Below are 8,703 nucleotides of genomic sequence, written 5' to 3'. Positions count from 1 at the left end.
TAAACAAGTAAGGGACTAGTACAGAGCCCTGTGGGACACCTTGACTGTAACCAATGATTTCACCTGTCCAGTTGGTATGTGATACTTGCCATGTCCTATTTGTAAGCCATGCAGCTATCTATCTTATCAACAGTACATCAATACCTAGTTGTACTAATTTATTGATAGCCTAGTACCTACCTATGAACCTATCTAACCGAAGGCATTTAAAAGCCTAGCTGGAACGTGTTGGCTTTCGCCGCCCCTTTAGATTAGTTTCCTGTGGTTCTGTCCAGCAGAGCCATTGAAGTGATCTCTGAGGTAAACTTTCTGTTTCCCATCCACTCGTCAAGGATTCTCTTGAAGAGGGTTAGCGAGAAGCTCTGCCTAACGTAGATTGGAATCTTGTTCCAGAGCATGGGAAGTCTCTGGGACAGGAATCTATCCCTCCAGCACATCCTATTTATTGTTGTGGTGAGGTTTAGATCCCTGGAGCGTGTGGCTTGAGGGGATATGGTTTTCTTTAGGTGGAGCATGTCCATCAATTCTGGGTTGGTCATGGCCTTGTATGTCAGGCAGAGATCACCTCTGAGTAGGTGGTATGCAACCGAGTACAGCTAGAGTTTCTTCAGTCGAGCTGCATCGGGCAGTGTTTTGTGCATGACCCTGTCAAATTCTAAAGTTAAATCTATATAAATCACATCACAGCACCATTTTTCATTCATAGCTGGTATTATATTGTTATAGAACATCATGTTACAGGTGGTAATAGATCTATTTTCAACATATGCATGCTGATATATGGTTTCAAATCCCAACCTATCCAGTTGTGACAATAACTTATCCAGTATTACCTTCTCCATTATTTTTCCACAACATGAAAGTAGACTTAAGGGTCTATATGATTCTGGGTTTGTCCTACTCCCCTTTCCCTTAAAGACAGGTGTAATAAGTGCATGTCTCCAATCTTGAGGAATCTCCCCATATTTATATGACCTAGTGAATAATAGATGTAATGGTAGTGTAAGTTCCTGCTTAAGTGTTCTCAGGTCATTGTTACTTATTCCGTCTCCTCCGTGTGCTTTGTTTGGATCCAGTTTGCACAGTTCTTTTTCAATATAATCTAATTTGATTCCAATATCTAGGGTTACCTGGATGTCACTAGGATAACTTACCACCCCTTTTGTGGAGCCAAACTGTTTTGCATAAGATTTTGTAAATATATCTATATTCTGTTGTGTCTGAGAATACATTTTAGAATCTGCACAGTTTATCAATTTGTGTATCTTTACTCCTTCCACATCTTCTGTAGCTATAAAAAGGTTTCTTATTATGCTAAATATCTTTATATAAATTTTCTTCAAAATTTTCTTGATCTTGTCTAACACTATGCTTAATCTGTTTGTCCAGCTCGTTTAATTCAGTTTTCAAAGTTGTAGTTTGACCTGTCTTCCATTTCTTATTTTTTTTGTCTCTCACCTTAATCAGGTATCTTGTTCTTATGGAAATATACCCCCTGATGTTGCGTGCCTAGATCCTGATGTTAAACATTTTTTTGACTTTTTGCACTCAAACAATTTCTCTTTCAAAACTTTTCACATTCCATCTGCAGTTTTTCCACTGAACAACTCACTCCATTTAGTTTTATATAGTAACTGTTTTGTTTCCCTATAATCTGTAATTAACCTTCTGTGCATTGGTTTAGATTTCAGTTTGGCAGAATTATCTAGCAACAAATTAACCTTTATGACCCCATGATCACTGCACATCAATGGTGGTAAAACTTGACTTGAAGTTACAGTAATTTCTTTGGGAACACAAATATCTAGTATATTCCGTCCCCTGGTAGTTTTTTTTACAATCTGAAGCATTTGTTGTTCCTGAATATACTCTGAATAATTTCTTTACTAATGTTGTTGAATCAATATTATTCCAGTCTGTTTCTGGTAAATTTAAGTCCCCAGCTAATATTATTCTTCTCTCCTGTGTTTCATGTAAGAAATGTATGAATTCCTCTAGGTCATCTGCACTTAACTTTGGTGGTCTGTACACTCCAACAATTGTTATACGTTCCAGGGTTGTCTTTATTGTCACAGTTATACAGTCTATAGTACTGATGTTATCACTGAACATGTAATAATCACAAATCTCATAGCTATCTTTAATCCCTATCATAACACCTACACCTGATTTTTTGTTAGAATGTCTGTTACGGTAAAAACATTTATACCCTGACAGAACTTTTTTCCAGTCATTGTTCTTTAACCATGTTTCACAAACTATAACAACATCAATCTTGTGGGAATGTAGCAAATGTTCTAATAAAAAAACTTTAGTATTAAAGCTCCTAGCATTAACAACCATCAAAGATGCATCAAATGTTGCTGTGAACTGTTATATTTTTGACCTGGCAAAAATCCTGGCTAGTGTTTGTCAAATATTGCAAAATATCTGCTGCAAAAATTTCTTCCCTGATCTAGACAAATGCACACCATCCTGTCTGAACACATGTGCCCAAAAGAAGGCTTGGATGCTCTACACATTTCCATTTTTTAAAACAGGACATTTTTCCATGTTGGTGTTTATCCAAAATTTTTTTTCATTCACAGTGACCTGACTATCCTTTATATAGGTGATTTGTGAAAAATATGTCCTAACACCAGTACAAGCTATAGTATCTAGGAGGGCTGTCAGCTCCCGACTAACAGTCAGAGAATCTTTGTTGGTGACATCATTTGTACCAACATGAATAAAAACAGATCCATTACATTAAGTCGTTTCAAGGCTTGTTTCACAACTTCTGTTTTTGCTCCTGGCAAGCATAACACTACTTGATGTTCATTATCATCTCTGCAAATATAAGTATCAGCTCCTATAATAACTGAATCTTCAATTACAAGAATATCTTTGCTGACCATCTCTGAAGAATCTTCAGCTTATAATACAGTCATTTCTGCTCTATCAATTGTTACCAAGGATAGATCTTCATCACTATTAGTCTTATTAATTTCACTGTTTTCATTGCATTTTAAATTCTCATCCAGCTGGCATTGTAAATCCACAGTTTGAGCTATGTAGTCAACATCTGTCTTTCTCTTCTTTTTTCTTACAGTAATGTTCTTCAGTCCTTCCACGTTCAGTTTTGATTTTTTCCCTTTTACCTGCCCATTGCCTCTTTTTTCTACCTTTTCCATTGGAAAGGTGATGCCTTTTTCTGTAGACTGAGGGTTTTCTGATAGAAAGATATCTTCATTCCCTGTCACCAGTGTGTTACATAACAAAGCAGAATCCTTTTTACTACGTATTCTCTTTCCTTTACAGTCATTAGTCAATATCTTTTTCTTCCTTGTTATTTGTTGAGAACTTCTTCCTTTCTTTCTTTTTTGTTTCTTTCTAAACAAACCGGATCCTCAGATTGCTGAGTACTTGTATCCACAATTCCATAGTTCTCAGGGGCCTCATCATGTTTCATAGGAGTTGAATATTCTTTGCAGAAAATAGATGCATCATTTCCTAAATCTGTTCTATTTGTTCTCTGCAAAACATTGTTTAGTTCATCAGTCCACTCATTAATATATGATACAGCAGTTCTCCAAGCCATGCCAATTGCACATGTGCAATCATCATCATTAAGTCGAGATTTTCTTCTATCAATGGTAAGCAAATCATCCAACTTTCGATACGAGGAACAAAGATCACCAGTGTTATTAGCTGTTACCTTTAAATATGCATAGCATTTATTACGCTGTACAAAATACTTGTGCATTAGCAAATCGTTAATTGCATACTCATTTAAGGAATCCATATTCAGCTTTAATTGAATAAAATATTGCAAAGGAAAAAAAATTACACAAAGTCAGTAGCAAAGAATTCAAAGGAACTTAAATCAACTTCTGTGACAAAAATGATACCAGCAATATCCAACTGACCATACAAGATCTACCAGGCAGACAGAAGTTTTAATTTCTTCATGCAGTCGCACCTCCTTTTAACAGTGGAAATAAATAAAACTTCTCTTACCAGTCAACTCTACACCAAATCACAAACCAAGACAAGATTGTTTTGATATGCTCAGAATTTTCCTGTCTGCAGTCTGTGTACATTTATAGCTGCCTAGGAACCTTGTGGTGACTAGAGCTCGCCTGTCCAAAACCTATCCCTTTCTCACAACCAAAAGTGAAACTAAAGGTAAAACAACAAAATATGAATCAAAGTAAAGCTTGTCAATAAGCAGTCTCTTCTTTTCAGCTTTTGCCTGGTCTTAAAGATCATGGCTTTTGTTTTGATAGTATTTAAAATACGTTTATGTGTAAGGCAAGTTGTGAGATGGTTGAGATACTTTTCTAGCTGTTGATTGTATGGTGGTTATCATTAGTCTTGTAAATAATATTTTTAACATGGATCACTGGGGTTTGTGCACGGATTTCTGGTAGAGTTTTAAAGAGTGAGAAAAGAAAGGTGAGAATATGGAACCCCTTAGAACACCCTTTTTAAGCATGGAACAGGGAGGTGGAAATACTTATTTGAACTTTAAGGTGTCTCCATCAGGAAGACTTTAAACCAAGAGGAGTTGTCTGTACTAATTGCTTCTCTGTTCATGTAATTTAACAGGGATGTAAGATCCACAAGGTCAATGGTGTTAGTGAGGTCATTAAATAATGTACCTGTAAGAAGTCCTTTGTCCATATTTTGGAGGATGTTGTCACGAAGGGTGGTGATGGTAGTCATAGTGCTCCTTCCTGTCCAAAATCCATGTTGGTGTGAGGGTAGGCTGCTGCATTTTTTGGCATATCCAGTTAGCTGTGAGAATAGGAGTTGTAGACAGTAAGCCGTTCTGTATTTCTTGAGAACCTATTTTGAGCCTATATTTCATATTGGCCAGATGTAAGAGATTTAATTAATTAACTTGTTTTTCTCCTTATGCTGTAATATTTTATTCAACCAAAGTTTAATTTATAGCTTCATATAGGTTCATAAGTAAGTAAATACTAGGCTAGCTGCCCTTGTGGACTATTTTAAGCTTAGCCAATTTTCCTTTCGATGCTTGAATTAACCTATCCCAGTTTGGTGTTAGACTGGCTTTACCTATCCCATGGTTGATAGTAAGTTATTACCCTTAGTAAGAATAACTGGGATCATACCATAGATAATATGAGAGGATAAAGCATTTAGGAGCTGCTTCTGTCCATTAGTAGTACGGGGGCAGTCTTAAGGTACATTTTCTGTTTCCCATCCATAGATCCAAGTTGCACTTGAATATGGACAGGGGTGAACTTTGATTTACTTGAATGGGGAGTCTGTTCCAGAGCAGCAGTATCCTCTGCAAGATATACCTGTCCCTACAAACCATTCTCTTGATGCTGCAGATGTTTAGATCCCTTAGACCAAGTATTTCCGATGCCCTTTGACTTGTGGATGTGCATTAAATCCATCAGTACTGGGTTGGAGGATGTCTTGTATGTCAGACACAGGTCACCTCTTAACAGTCTATAGGATAGAGAGTATAAAGTATAGTGATAGGTATTTAGGTTGACCCATGTGGTACATATTGTTTAGGTCTTGTATCCTTTTAGTATGGTATCTCTACTGGCGTTCCAGTTCTTGCATGTGCATGGACAGATATATGCCAAAGAGAGTATTGTACTCAATGACTGGCCTAATGATGCCTGAGTAAAGGATCTATATATAATCTATTTGTTTATAAACTGCTCAATATAGGATGGTTTCCTTACAACAGTGTTCACATGTTAGTTGAAATGTAGGTCACTGTCTACATAAGCTTCTAAATCCTGAACAACTGGGTCAACTCTTTGGGAAAATTGTCAATGTAGTAGTTCCCTGGGGTAGATGACTTCGTAAGGGATATAATAATGCAGTTTTTGGCATTTAGTTTCAGTCCATGATTTTGAAATCAGTCATTGATTTAGGACAAACCTTCTTACACGATGGCTAAGCCATTTGGGGATTCATTGATTGCTCCTGTCTTTCATTCATCTGCAAACCTGGTAAGCCAGAGCCCTTTGCTATTATAGGTTCATAGGTGTGTACTAGGGTAATGGCCCTGGAGTCTTTACAAGCCTAGCCCATAGGATTACCCTGGCATCGTGCCACCCAACCTTAGTTCCTAAGGCCTCTGTCGAGTAGAGCCACTGGAGTGATCCCCAGGGTGAATTTTCTATTTCCCATCCACTCATCAAGATTTCTCTTGAAGAGGGCCAGTGAGGTACTCTGCTTGATATGTATGGGAAGTCTATCCCATAGCATGGGCAGTCTCTGGGTTACTTTTACTTCAAGTAAGTAATTTGATGGTTGAGTGTCTGAGTTTCAGTGGACAAAAGACCCTTTCAAGAAAGGTTATCTTCCCAAAAAAAAGTGCCAATAGAAATATATAATTCTAAGGTATATGAAGACTGCTTGGCTCACCTAATCTGACCTTTTACTTTCCTGATAAACTGTCATATATCTACTTTTTCTTATATGATGACCAAGCTGCACATCATTCTTAATAGCTTGCTTACTTCTTTATTCATTGATTGGTTCATTTGTTCTATATCTTCTTAAAAGTTATCAGATGCCTGTCCTATGCATTTTGAATTGCATTACTGTCTTTGATTATATTTATTGTCTTTTTGTCTCTTTTTTTATACAAGGAGATACACTGCAATTCTTAGATAGTAAATAGTGAAAGCATATAGTAAAAGGATGGATGTAAAAATGGGTGCAATAAATGGAAAGTGTCTAACAGAAGTATAGTTAAAACATGCCTGAGAAAAGAGGGTGGGAAAGGAATAGGGGTCAAAATAGGAGATGGATTAATAAAGTTAAAGATCTGGAGACATAAGAAGGAAACGTAGAAGTTGGTAAGGAGAGAAGTTAAATTATGTAGAATCGAAAAGAAGATCAGTGGAAAAACGGTAAGGTATAGGAGTACAAGAAGGCTGAACTGAGTTGGAAGATTGTTATGCTTGAAGCGATGTTAGTAGGAGCAGTTCAAAGATAGTAGTCCATATTAATACAACGCTGGGTCAGTGCTATTCACTGATTAGAACAAAGGCTGTTCCAGTTAGTGTTAGAGTAGCTTTTCAGTTTATTTTTGAAGAGTTTTGAATTGGATTTTACTCTCACTTTATGGGAAAAGGACTTTATTTATTCAGTCATGTTTGTTAAATGGGCAAGTTGACTGGTCATTTGACCCTTTTCTGCCACAACCCAAGTTCCTTAGAGATCACAGGTGTACATTAACATGGAACACTGAGAGATACACAGAGCAGTACATTTTTAATAAAACATTGTACAGTCATATGTTGAACATAGATACACATATTGTGATGAATAAGAGATGCATGTTGATGCTGCTCTTTCTTAAGCAATAGACGATATCCACATGGTGTAATACTAAGACACAATTTGTAATAACAACAAACTGCAATGCTCCGACACAATGCTTTGTTAGAGTTCTTGGCTAATTACATTGCATTTTTTACATTGTGTGCCATATCTAATTGAAGTAGCATTAGTTATTTTGGTGAGTATATTGTATTCTCCTAAAACTATTGTATCTGTAGCATGGCCATTTGTGTTAATTTCAAAGATTTTTGTTTTGAACTTTTGACTTTCAAAGTTTAGCTACAACCGAACTACAACCAAGACAGTAGATTGAGTTGCCATAGTGATTATTATATTTTGATATGGTGATTTAATATAGATTTTAAGATCGAGTTGTCTTTGAGGTGCATATTTGGAAATGAGGCTGTTAATATGTGGGTATTTGTTAGTAAATACAAGATGCTATGTGCCATTTGGCTGTACATTGTGGTGCTGTGGCGTTCTGGCCGGAGAAGTGTTGAAGGGCTAAAACAGTGATGGGTTTTGTGTGGCAGGCTGGTGATGAATATTGCTATCTTATAAAAGCATAGTTTAATTTATTTAGAAAGGTTTTTTTAAGATGAGTTAAGATGGGAACAACATGTAATAAGTTTGAAAGTAGGAGAGAGTGTGGTAGCTGAATTAGTGGCAGTGAAGTTAGGTAGGGGTTTAGCTCTGTATAATGTATCAAGTTTTTAATAAATCTTAGCTACAGCATATTTGATGTGAGGTTGAATTTAAGTTGGGGATCCATAATGCCAGTAAGAGGTTTGTGTAAGTAACTGGCTTCACAGTTGCCTTATTTGCCAATATGATTTTATATATATATATATATATATATATATATATACACACACACACACACACACACACACATATATATATATATATATATATATATATATATATATATATATATATATATATACACACACACACACACACACACACATATATATATATATATATATATATATATATATATATATATACACACACACACACACACACACACACACACACACATATATATGTGTGTGTGTGTGTGTATATATACATATATATATATATATATATATATATATATATATATATATATATATATATATATATATATATATATATATATATATATATATATATATATATGATTTATTGTATTTATTTATTATTTATTTATTTACATTTGTAAACCGGGAGAGTCCGACTGGACACAGGTCCGTTTTCAGCGGAGGCCCGGGGAGAAAAGCTCCACATATTGTTTGCATTATACAGTTAAAAAAAACATAGCATTTAAATATAGACATTAGTCCAGTTAAGGACGCAAGACAAGAAGAAAACAGATGTAAAACAGCTGTA

Source organism: Protopterus annectens, chromosome 3.part0 (genome assembly GCF_019279795.1).
Source record: "Protopterus annectens isolate FY-2018-M chromosome 3.part0, PAN1.0, whole genome shotgun sequence".
NCBI classification, from domain to species: Eukaryota; Metazoa; Chordata; order Ceratodontiformes; family Protopteridae; genus Protopterus; species Protopterus annectens.
The sequence above is the reverse complement of the archived record's forward strand: the minus strand, read 5'-3'. Positions refer to the sequence as shown.